The 13,545-nt window shown below is 41.5% G+C and overlaps 1 long non-coding RNA gene across 1 annotated transcript in view; it reads right to left on the bottom strand.

Annotated features, from left to right (window-relative positions):
• The window catches only part of LOC137651180 (uncharacterized), a 33,801-nt gene extending 20,602 nt beyond the window's left edge, over window positions 1-13,199 (bottom strand). The window contains exon 1 of the long non-coding RNA XR_011046059.1: window positions 13,053-13,199. This is a non-coding gene — a long non-coding RNA (uncharacterized lncRNA). The remainder of the gene's footprint in view (window positions 1-13,052) is intronic.
• Between the last annotated feature and the right edge of the window lie 346 nt (window positions 13,200-13,545).

A 13,545-nucleotide genomic window follows, 5' to 3' on the forward strand; every position in this document is an offset into this window, starting at 1 on the left:
ACCATATTAGAATGGTGTAAGGCTGCTGATGGCTATTATACTACAAATGTAATGGATGTGCATCTTTTCCATGATTCTTTTGTATGTGTAGTACTGCATCCAATAATATTCTTTGTTGCAAAAATCACATTTCGAATAAGCGTACGAGAGAGAGAGAGAGAGAGAGAGAGAGAGAGAGAGAGAGAGAGAGAGAGAGAGAGAGAGAGAGAGAGAGAGAGAGAGAGAGAGAGACACACACACATCCTACAAAAGAAAAAAATAGCATACGTAAAGCTATTATTATTATTGTTATTATTATTATTATTGTTGTTGTTGTTAATAAAATTATGATTGTTATTATTATCATTATTATTATTATTATTACAGTACTGTACTGTATTATTATCATTATTTATTATTATTATTAATACTGTACGTACGGTATGCGCGGGGTATCTTGTATGAGTTGGTAACCTACGCATCATATACTGTAAGACGGGTTGAGATTGGTTCAAGCGCTGATAGATGACGAATCAGAACTCAAGTTTTGTTATCTAGCCTGTGATTGGTGTTTTGCCCTCATCTCCAGCTTCCAGCATCTAGGTTCTCGCGGGCCCGGGTCGTCCACTCTCTGTTCCCGCGTATCGCTGAGTAGACGTTCTTAAGTTTGTGAAGTTTAATCTGTGCTGTGTGCGACCTTTTTAAGTTGAACTTTTTGTCAAATCCTACTGTACAATGCCTCCCAAGCGTTCTGCTTCTACTAAGACTGGTAGTGAGCCTAAACGCCACCGAAGGATGATGACGATTGCTGAGAAGGTTACGCTTCTCGATATGTTAAAAGATGGTAGAAGTTACGCGTCTGCGGCGCGCCATTTTGGGATCAACGAATCTACTGTTCGCTATATCAAGAAGGACAAGGCGAACATTAGAAAGACGGCTGCAATCACCTTTAGCAGATCAGCGAAGCGAGTCGTTACAAAGCGTAATAAAACGATCGTACGCATGGAAGGTGCTTTAGCTGTGTGGATTGCCGACTGTCGGAAGAAGAACATAGCCTTGGATACAAACACCATCCGAACAAAGGCTTTGAGCTTGTATCAGAATTTTGCTGCAAAGGAACCTCAAGACGACGATGGCAACCATGCTGAAGAAGATGATGATGCAGATGATCCTCAACCAGGGACATCCACTGATTCCCAGCCTCAGAAACAACGTTTTTCCGCCAGCAAAGGATGGTTCGCGAAGTTTCAGAAACGCTTCGCCCTGAAAAGCGTTTCCCTGCATGGGGAGGCTGCTTCGGCTGACACTGCCGCTGCTGAAACTTACGTGAACCAGACGTTCAAGAATATTATCGCCGAAGGTGGATACAAGCCGGAACAAGTCTTTAATATGGATGAGACCGGCTTGTTTTGGAAGAGAATGCCGTCGCGAACTTTCCTGTTCAAAGAGGAAGCCAAAACCTCTGGCTTTAAAGCATTCAAGGATCGCGTTACCCTCGTGATGTGTGGCAATGCTGCTGGATTTATGCTAAAGCCGGGGTTTATTTATAAGTCGAAAAATCCTCGCGCTTTGAAAAATAAGAATAAGAATCTCCTTCCCGTGTACTGGATGCATAATCCAAAAGCATGGATTACGAAGATGCTGACCTCCAACTGGTTCCACCAGTGTTTCACCCCGCAAGTCAATGAATATCTCGTAGAGAAGGGCTTGCCATACAAGATCCTTCTCCTTATGGATAACGCTGGTGGACACGCAACTGACCTGTCGCGTGAGGGCGTTCAGGTTGAGTTCCTGCCACCCAACACCACGTCATTAATTCAACCGATGGACCAGGGGGTTATCAGGGCGTTCAAGGCCCTCTACACGAAGAATACCTTGGCGGACCTCGTTGCGTGTGTGGATGCTGCCCAAGAGGATGAGGATGAAGATTTTAACTTGAAGGCGTACTGACGGCAGTACACCATAGCCACGTGCCTGAAGAATATTCAGAAGGCACTTCAAGAGATGAAACCTGCAACTGTGAATGCGAGCTGGAAGAAGTTGTGGCCCGAGATTGTTTACGACGACGAGGGATTTACACCTGCTGAAATCCAACACTCTGCAGTACGCAAATATGTGCAGTTGGCTGCCATAATTGGAGGTGATGGGTTTGGCGACATGACGACTGAAGACGTCGACGAGTTGTTGGACTGCCATTCCCAGCCCCTAACTGACGCAGACCTCGAAGACCTGACGAAATCGGCAAGCAAAGAAGAGAGTGAAACCCAGGAAGAGACCCAAGAAAATGTCGAAGAAACGGGCTTAACACTAGAACGGCTTGCCAAGGTCTGCAACCATATAAAGGAGGTGAAAGAAATGTTGCAAGAGTGGGACGAGGATATGGTTCGGTCGATGCAATTCTGCAACAAGGTTGATGACATAATGACTCCCTACAAGATGCTCTTAGATCGAAAAAAGAAGCAGCGGCAACAACTTCCGATCACAATGTTCTTCCAGCCTCACAAAAAAGAGCCAGTTTCTCCTGCTACTACGCCTTCGGAAGAAATTGAAGAAGTTGAAGAGGTGTCCCAGGAAAAGACACCTCCGTCTGAAGAGACGTAAAATACTACCTGGCTGCACAGTAGAACACATCAGCTTCATCATCATCATTTCTACTGTGCAGCAAATTCATCGCCATCATCATTCAAGTTTTTCTTGAACTTCTTTCGTGGTGAGTACAGTAACAATCTTTATTTTTTACTTTAATATTCTCACATTCTAATACTGTATTTGTGCCTGTTTTATAGTTTAGTACTGTACTGTATGCATTAAGTTAAAGGGAAGGTTTTAAAAGTCTACATGTTGTAACCTATTATATTTTTTTTTTTTAAATTTACATTCACGTACGTAAAACAATCTCTCTCTCTCTCTCTCTCTCTCTCTCTCTCTCTCTCTCTCTCTCTCTCTCTCTCTCTCTCTCTCTCTCTCTCTCTCTCTCTCGTAAATTGATTTTTTTGTTTAAAATTTACATTTACAGTACGTACGTAAAACAATCTCTCTCTCTCTCTCTCTCTCTCTCTCTCTCTCTCTCTCTCTCTCTCTCTCTCTCTCTCTCTCTCTCTCTCTCTCGTAAATTGTTTTCCTGCTTTGCAACGTAAAATATGTACTGTACAGTACTGTATGATTTTATATAGATACGGTAAATTATATTTGTAAGGTAACATATTTTGTAAATGCTTTTACTGTAAATACTGTACTGTATCATTATTTATCACTATCATCATGCGCGTTAAATGCCTTGTTTGTTCTGAGTGTGGTTGTTTACTGAGCGTACAGTACTTTATGACGCCGTCGTTTCAGGCGGCGTCATAAAGAAAAACATTTCATTTGGAAGTCCTAAGAAAAATAAAGTAAAACATTGGTAATAAAAAAATCAACATACTGTATAATCAATATAATCGATGCAAAAACTAACCTATACATATATGTGTACACTAAATGAGTTTGTTTCTTCATTATGATCAGAGATGAACGTAAACAAAACATTGGTTGCCATTTTTTATCGTGCTTTTTAGGTGTTTAGGAAACGCATGATATAAAATCGCCTTTAATATTTGTGCCTGTTTTAGTTTAGGGTGCTGTAGTACATGCATTAAGTGTTCTGTACATTAAAGGGTAGTTAGTTAACAGTACTACGTACAAGGGAAGGTTTTAAAAGTCCGAATATACATGTTAAATAAATAGGTAAATATGATGTCACTACTTCGCGGAATTTCACCTATCGCGGCCGGGTCTGGAACCTATCTACCGCGATAAACGAGGGTTCACTGTAATTTGTATTTTTCCCTGATACAAACCTGTATTTATTTATGTGGATTATCTTTCAGCAAAGCTGGAAGGTAACCATTTGACTAAAAGTGTGAAGTGGCAACCTTCCTAAGCGCTTGAGTGGGTAGGCAAGGGGTACCCAGCCGCCTCTACATATACTTTCACGGCCGTGAGCTACGTTACTTTTGATTGCAGGCAGGACTTCTGGGGGTCAGATAATGGTGGGCCAATTTATATAAATAACTACAGACATACTCTCATTCATCCCAGTCTTAACCCGGGTAACCAATGCCCTCAGCCAACTGCTACTTGTCTAGCAAGGAGCCTGAGGTACTGTATTCGTAAACCACTCGTTGAGCAGCCACCACAGGACCGATAGTAAACGTATCGAGTTTCCTGCGGGTAATGTCTTTTGAATAGTGGGCTGTAAACGTATTTTGACGTTTCCACACGCCCGCCTGTAATACCTGCTACATGGAAAAGTTGCGTTTGAATGCAAAGGACATACTGATGCCCCTGATATCATGAGCTCTAGGTCGTTGAGCCGGAGGAGGATTAGGGACTAGAGCTCTTTCAATCACTTGGTATATCCAGGATGAAATAGTGTCCTTAGCGATCCTCTTCTTAACCCTTCCGGAGCTAACGAAAAGTGATGTTAGTCGGGACCGTGTTGCTGCAGTGTGTTTAAGATAATATCTCAAACTCCTCACTGGGTACAGTAACAATTGATCTGGATCGTTGATTACAGAACGTAGACTCATAATCTGAAAGGGCCCAAATCTAGAGTCCAGTACCCCAGGGTTTTGAGTCTTAGCAATGAGGGACGAAGCTGAGTGTAACTCCCCCCCCCCCCCCCCCCCCATCCTCTTGAAGGGGCGATGTCATATGAGATGCCATGAAGTTCACTGGCTCTCTTTGCTGAGGCTAAAGCGAGCAGGAAAGCTGTCTTCAAAATGAGATTTCGGTCAGTTGCATGGTGTAATGGTTCATAGGGAGATCCTTTCAAGGACCTCAAAACGCGAACCACATTCCAGGGAGGAGGCCTGATCTCTGACTGAGGGCAAGTGATCTTATAATTCCGTATGAGTAGAGAAAGCTCCAACGAAAAGGAAATATCCACTCCTTTCAGCTTAAAGGTGAGGCTCTAGGCTGAGCGATAGCCTTTCACCCCCAAGACTGAAAGGAGCTTTTCCTCCTGAAGATATACAAAGAACTACGCTATTATGGGAATAGAGGCATCGACAGGAGAGATATTTCTTAAACGAAACCAACCACAGAAAACTGTCCATTTCGCCTAGTACACAGAGGCTGAGGACCTACCAAGTATCTGGACATTCTCTCAGCAACTTGTTGTGAAAACCCCTTCTGAGAGAGGAGACACTAGATAGTTTCCCGGCGTGAAGTCGAAGCGACTGTACGGTTCTGTGGAAGATGTTTGCATGTGGTTGTTTGAGTAGATCTGGTAGTGGAGGGAGTTCTTGGAAGGAATCACTCTGCATGATGCCATAGCAGAGCTACAAGGGTCATCATTAGGTTTTTAGATGCTCTGGTCTTGTTGAGCAATCTTCTCATCAGACAGAATGGGGGAAAGGCATACACATCAATGTTGTCCCACTGGAGACCAGTAATGCGGAAGCTTGCTGTTCAGAGATGTTACGAACAGGTCTACAGGGGAACCCCACAAAATCAGGACTTTGTTAGCTATCAGAGGATTCAAAGACCATTCAGAGCCTACTATCTAAGTCGCTCTGCTCAGATTGTCCGCGAACACATTCCTCTTGCCTTGAATGAAGCGAACTGATAGGGACATCGAATGTTCTTCTGACCATCTGAGAATCTCTACTGCAAGATGGCATAGAGGCTGTGAAAAGGTACAGCCCTGTTTGTTTAGGTAAGCCACTACTCGCTCATCAACACCACCAAGTGGCCTTCCAGCAACTGTTGGAGCTGATGAAGAGCTAGGTATGCTGCTCTCATCTCTAGGAGATTTATATGCTGGTACCTTTCTGATTCTGACTAGAGGCCGGAGATTGTGTGATGCAGTAAGTGAAGCCCCCCATCCTTCTTTTGATTTATCTGTAAGGAGCATTGTGTCCAGAGGAAGGACAAGAAGATCTTGACCTCTGTGAAGGTTTTCATCTGCCACCCACCAAAGCAGGGCCGTCACTTATTCCTGAGTAATTGGAACTCAAGTGTCCAGTGGATCTGAGTATTGGTACCACACAGACTTTAGCTGTCAAGACAAGGATCTTATCCTAAGGCGGCCGTTTGGAACTTGACGGAGGAAAGAGGTTAGGTGACCTAACAGACTCGACCAACGATGGGCCGGTAGAACTTCCTGTCTGAGGAAAGGGGATGCCACTTCTCTCAGCCTGTGTATTCTTTTGTCTGATGGGAAGACTTTCTTTTGGATGGTGTCTATTAACATACCGAGACATACCAGTCTCTGCGAAGGAAGCAGTGATGACTTTTTGAGATTTATCAAGACCCCCAGATCCCGACAAAACTCGAGAAGTATGTCTCAGTAACAAAGAAGGGTCATCTCAGAGTCTGCCAGAATCAGCCAATGTCTAGATTTCTGATGAGACGAATGCAGTTCATGAACCCAAGATGACAATAGGGCAAACACTCTGGTAAAGACCTGAAGTGCTGTCGCAAGAACACTGAACTGGTATATTCTGTCCTCATGTATGAATCGGAGATACTTTTTGAAGACGGATGGATTGGGATCTGGAAGTATGCGTCCTTGAGATCCAGAGTGTACATGAAGTTCCTTGGTCAAACTGCCTGGATGACCATGTGTCTGCCATCTCCATCCTGAACCGAGTCTGTTGAACAAACATGTTCAAAGGAGAGAGATCGATGACTGGTCTCCAGCCTCCAGATGCCTTTTTCACTAGAAAAAATAGACTGTAACAGCCTGGAGACCCATCCACAACCTCTTGGAGAGTGCCCTTTTGCAGCATGGTCTAGACTTCAGCCTGGACGGCCAGCTCCTTTGCGGATCCCTTTGCATAGAAGTTTAAGCATACTGGATCACAAATCAGGGATCTCCGCCGTGGTGCTCCTGCCACCTCTGCCAGAGGCGCTGCAGGTATCCTCCCACAGGTGGTAGGTGGTGAGGATTGCCATCCCTAGTGGGAGTGTCCACCTCGGCCATTCCCTTGCACTCCCTTCTTTCCTCTGAAGGACTTTTTTCCTTTCTAGCCTTCGAACTGAAAGGGACGTCTGGACACCTTAGTAGGTCCTGAAGACCTGAAAGTTGAGGGATTAGAAGTAGCCTGCTGACCATGTGAAGACTGGGATGGACTTCCATAGGACCTTAATGTCATGGCCCTATGAAGGAGAGAATTGTTCGACTATTTCTTCCATTGCTCAGCAGCCCTCTCAATCTCCTCAGGAACGAAGAGAGATGAACCCTCAAGGGTGGAATTCCTCAAATGTAAGACTTCCACCTTTGGCACTTGTTTATGGAATTTCCCAATGACAGTATCCCTTCTCTTGAGTATAGCATTCACTCTCAAGTTGATAATGTGGTGCGACAAAAACTCAAGAGTTTGGATTCCGAACAAAAGGAAAGAGTCCAAAGACTTCCTAGCAGACACCTTTGAAAGATCATAGGACCGCAACAAGAAGCCCAAGGACCCTAACCATAGGTCAAGCCATAAAGCAGCTTGCATGGCGTACTTCGCGCCTCTCTCTATGTTAAGGAGTTCAACTGCCAAGAGGGAGGCTCTCAGAGAGGAAAGCACAATTTCTAGGAACCAGGGGGTCTCTCGAGAACTACCATATGTTCCCAATTGAGTCCCACGAACATGTTTCCTTGGGTTAGGTGGAGTGCCCAGGAAAGGGAGGGTATGAGAGGATGTCACTTTGTGTCCTTTACTGTTCTCAGCTTCACTAAGGAATTAGATGCCATCCATATACCTGTCCGAGCAATCAGATGAGAAGGAAAAACAACATAATTTTGAGAAGGAACCTGCTGTTCCTCTCATAAAGCAGACCATGCTAGAACCGCATTGATGAAGCGAGGTCTAATAAGGAGCGCTCTTGCGTGTACCCTTCTCAGCTCAAGCAGATAAGGTGTCCACCTGCGTGCGCAAGTCTTGATGGAAAAACTAGTCTAAGAGACCACTGGACACAGAATAGGAAACGTGTACCTTCCTTAGGCAGACGAGCTCGCCCTCCCACCTTGCTAGGTGGTAGGGTGCGCACCGCTCCACAAGACTCATCTGCCAGATTCTAGTTAGCGTGCTCACTCGCTAGTGCGTCAAAGATAGATCGCGCACCTTATCCTCAACAGGAGAAAAGTGCGGTCTTCCTTTCCCACAATGGTGAGGAAGAAAAGGCAGTTGCTAAGTGCTTGAGAGCAGGCAGCAAAGCAGGTTCTACCTTGCAAAAGGAAAAAACATTAGGTGCAAACTCATGAGAGTTTGGCCTAACATAGCAAGTAGAGTAGGACATGACGATGAGGGGGAGGAATTGCAGGTAATTGCCTCCCACCATCATTATCCAGCCACGAAAAGCTGTGTTCCGATGAACTGGAGCAGGGTATGGAAGAATCCAGCACCCTTCGGTGGATTTTCCAGGGGGTAGACCACTAAGGAGAAGGCCGTCTCTCCCATGGGCAGGATGGACGATCAACCCCTTTTGCTCTTATCACCAAATCTCCTCACTGGCGAGAAGATCGGTGAAAGGGAGCTGGAAAAGAAAGCTCCCCCTTGGAAGGAAAGGTCGAACCGGCGGAAATTGATGGCGAGGCTTTTTCCTTTTCGAGGCTGACCTCAAAAGAGAAGAATCTGTCTTAGCCTTCTTTTTTCACTGCCTGTTGAACCTTGACCACTGGGAGGGCAACCACCCCCCCCCCCCCCCCGACACACTTGGCATGGAAACTCCTGTATGCAAAAGTGACCCCTACACACAGGGCAGAGACCATGAGGATCGGTCTCCTCAGCCTACATGAAGATATCACAATGGTGCCCTTTATTGCCAAGACAAATCAGCATGATTACAATCCCTAAAGGTAGTTACACCTGAAAGAGAAAAAGATCAAAAGTAAATTCTTAGCTTTTTAGGCCCGTAAATTTGGGAAATTTTTATTTGGGTTTAACGGAGGAATAAGACAACGTCTTTACTGTACTGTACTGAGCTGAAATAAAATGGGACAGTTGTTTACTAGTGGTGCTGTGAGCAGGATCCTGGTCTAATGCACCCCCATTAACTTGCGGAGGATAGTTACACCTTACAAAAGCTTTAACGGCTAGTTTCAGCTATCGTTGAAATAATACAGAACTCCTGTGTAAAGAGCGTAAAATTTGTATATAGTGCTGGAACAAACTCACGTTTTCTTCGAAAATTACCTTTATTTCTGTCGCAAATAAATAGTTAATAAGATATACAGTACCTTAATATATCCTACGGTAATGGGGGCTACCTAGTGGGAACCGGAGATTTTGAGTAAGGAAAATTTACTAGGGAATCAATAAATAATGGTAAAACTATTCGTTTCATCTCTTTACATTAATAAATCCAAGGAAAATTACACAAAACATCAGCTTCTTATGCTCTTGAGAAATTTCTCATTTGTTTATTGACATTTTACGACTCGCAAGTATTCGCTCCTGGTCGTTTGTGTGTACATACCTTGTTGTGTATTAACCATTTTAGGCTTTCTGCGCATTTGCTCTTGCTCGTTCGTGTGTACATACCTTGTTATGTATTAACCACTTTAATCTTTTTGCGCATTAGCCATTCCCCAATTTTCCTTCTACACATAGGATTCCTCCTGTTTGTTCATTTTTGGGGTCCTTTTAGTCCCTTTTGTTGGCTTTCCACTCTTTGGCTGCGTCGTTACGGAGAGTCTTGTACCCTAAATGTAATGGCTACATTTATGGGAAAGTTATAGAGGAGTTTCATGGTGATTACAATGATACAACTAACGTAGTGAACATATTTTTACAAGCCAATTGTGTCATTCCATAAACTTTACATCTTATTGGGAAGACAAACACATTTTTTACTCTAACTATTCAGTGAAAATCGCAAAGACAAAGAGGACCTTTCTATAATAAGGTACGACATTATTTGCGATTTACTTTTAAGTTTTGTGATCTGGAAAGGGGGGTCCAAGGGCTTGTCCCACGGCTAGGTCTGTGACCTGGGAACTACTTGGTTAGGTTAGGTGGGGTGTGTTAGGTTTTGTATCGCAAAATTTATATTTTTACTCAGGAAAAATTTACGGGCAAACTGTTTTTCCTACTGTTAATAACGATTGAAATTAATTTGATCTTATTTCACTCAATATTATAACTTTTTTTTTTTCTCTCCTTTTTTCCACCCAAAACACCACTGTCCATTGGGAATAGGCTTGAAAACTGTTCACTTGCAATAGAAATAAAGGTCAAATTCGTTGAAAGCACAATATTTACTGAAGGAAAAGCTCTTTTCCTATAGAAAAAAAAGTAGTTTTTTCCCCAGATTACATTACCCAGTAATAAACTACAATAATACCAAGATTATTAACGGAGATAAAGTAGATTTGTCGTGTAAAAACTATGAAAACGCTCAATGTCAGCCTTTGGGTATCATTTTAGAAAGAGGAACCAGCTTTGCAACCTATAAATACTTCAGAAACATATAAATCGCACTTTTCTGATTAGGAATATACCATTAGTTATGCCCGGAGATGAATAGAACATAAGTAATCGATATTTTTTACGTTTACAAAAAATGAGGACTCTGTTTTTTACTAAGGTGAGTGGCTATTAAAGAGATATGTTCACCCTTGGATTCCCGCCAAAAAATTACTTCATAGCTCTTTTTGTTCCACCTATACACTTCGTTTGATTGCCCCATGTGACATGATACTTTGAAATAATTGGCTCATTTTAAACAAACGAAAGCCAATTATATTTAAATATTCCTGCCACTGTGGCACTTCAGGCAGTACTAAGCATGGCCGTCATTCAGATAACTTGTCGTGGTTGTGATATAGACTATTTTGAATTTATAAGACATCACTCACAAGATTCCGAATTCAACACATTTTTGCAGGCACATGGTGTTTTACCTACAGCAGTAATTTGTCCTCACTGTGATATAACTTGTACATAAAAGTGAAATAGGCATAAATTTTCGTGTGGCCGTCGAAGGAAGATTAATAAGCAGAAGGGAAGTAGAAAGTGTGCGTATTCAGTTAGCCTTTTTAAGGGGACATTTTTAGACAGTGTTCATGTGAAACCCTGGGCAGTTGCTTTGTTTGTAAACCATTGGTTAAAAAAATCTTTTGATCATACCACTATTATACGGTGCCTAAAGTGGTCAAGTAGAACAAGCGTAGATTGGCGATCGTTTTGTTCCGAAGTCACAGAAAAATGGTTTTCCAACCAACCACAAATTGGTGGTCGTGACGTCATTGAGGAAATCGATGAAATGCTCTTCGTACATCGCAAATACAAGCGTGGTCGACAACTTACCCAAGTGTGGTTGTTTGTGATTAGTGATGGGTGGGCAGCATATCGCACACTTACTGAAGAAGGATATACGCACAAAGTGATCAATCACAGTGAACAATTTGTTGACGGAGACGATAGAAGTGTGCACATGCGAAATATTGAATGCCTTTGGCGTGATATAAAAGTGTGGTCGAGACGCCCTGGTAACCGAAAACAATACAGTGAACCCTCGTTTATCGCGGTAGATAGGTTCCAGACGCGGCCGCGATAGGTGAAAATCCGCGAAGTAGTGACACCATATTTACCTATTTATTCAACATGTATATTCAGACTTTTAAAACCTTCCCTTGTACGTAGTACTGTTAACAAACTACCCTTTAATGTACAGAACACTTAATGCATGTACTACAGTACCCTAAACTAAAACAGGCACAAATATTAAAGGCGATTTTATATCATGCGTTTCCTAAACATGCTAAAAAGCACGATAAAAAATGGCAACCAATGTTTTGTTTACATTTATCTCTGATCATAATGAAGAAACAAACTGGAGGTAGAGCTTTGCTTATTACCCAGACATATTTCCCATACTTTTCCCTTAGAACTACATCACATCTTCCTACTTTATATATATATATATATATATATATATATATATATATATATATATATATATATATATATATATATATATATATATATATATATAATGTGTGTATATATATATATATATATATATATATATATATATATATATATATATATATATATATATATATACATATATATATATATATATATATATATATATATATATATATATATGTACTGTATACACATATAGATACCTACATATATACATACATACATATATACATAAATACATGCATACATATATATATATATATATTACTGTATATATATGGGTTATGGAAAAAATCCGCGAAGTGGTGAATCCGCGATGGTCGAACCGCGAAGTAGCGAGGATTCACTGTATCTCGAACAATATTTAGCGAGATATTTGTTTATAGGCAATTTCAATAAAGAACAAGGTCAGTTGCATCACAACTTTTTTATTGAAGCTGGGAAATTATATGTACCCCATAGTGACCGACAATGACCACGGGCCAAAACCGATAATTCATCTTCGGACAGCGATATCGACCAACTAGGGTCTTCTTTTTAAGGTAAATATAAACTTAGGTTTAGGTTGTAACTAGAATTTGGTGATATTTTACTGTCTTAGGTTCGGTAGTGCCCCGAAAATCACTGTGGCCTTAAGGGGGGAGTCGCAGAGGGGGCAGAGCCCTCCCCACTAGGCCTAGGTAGGGGTACAGGGCTCTAGGTTAGGTTAGGTTAGGTAGTTGTATTAGGTTAGGTTAGCTTTGTTATAGAGTAAAGTCTAAAACCGTTCATTGCCGAGGAAAATGAAGGTGATATTCGTGCAAAACACATCAAAATCACCTAGACATATCTTCATGTCATTTTGGGCTGGTTCCTCTTCCTAAAAATTTACCAGCTTTTGCAATATAAAAACAACTGCTGTATGTTTGAGCTTCCAAAGTTGGAAAAAAAAAATCCACAATCTGGTCACAGCTGGAATGAAACTTTTACATCACTCATCTTTATAAAAGTTAAGGGAGGTACTATAAGCTTAATCTGTCTTAAAATAGAAAACTGCTCAAGCTTTTCAATTGAGGATGAATAAACGTATCCTGAAAGCTCGATATGGCTGCATCTATGGTAAGCTACAGTAACCTATCATAGCTTATTGCGTTAATATCAAGAACATGCCATTAAACAGATAATTGCCTGTTGGTTTATGATGAGAAGCTTTGAAGTAAGTTCCACTTGATGCTTGCAGTGCTGTAACAACGTATTTCAGGAGCCTGAAATTTCTAAAATCAACAATTTGAGAAATTGACTATTGACACATTTTGAAAAGTTTCACGTCCAGGGCGCAGGCAGTGTTGCCATCAAAAATTTTCAGTTCCCGCTAGACAGAACCCTAAAAACCGCTAGATTTGGGCTTGGACCCGCTAGATTTACAAGATATTTTACAGAGCTTAAAAAAATCAACACTAAGCTGTATGTACCGTGTGTGTGTGTGTGTGTGTGTGTGTGTGTGTGTGTGTGTGTATATAGTTCATACAGCTGTATCTACACCTATATATATATATATATATATATATATATATATATATATATATATATATATATATATATATATATATATATATATATATATATATATATATAAAAGCACACACATATATAATGCACATGAACTTAGCCTTTTCATGTT

Source organism: Palaemon carinicauda, chromosome 12 (assembly GCF_036898095.1).
Source record: "Palaemon carinicauda isolate YSFRI2023 chromosome 12, ASM3689809v2, whole genome shotgun sequence".
Lineage (NCBI taxonomy): Eukaryota > Metazoa > Arthropoda > Malacostraca > Decapoda > Palaemonidae > Palaemon > Palaemon carinicauda.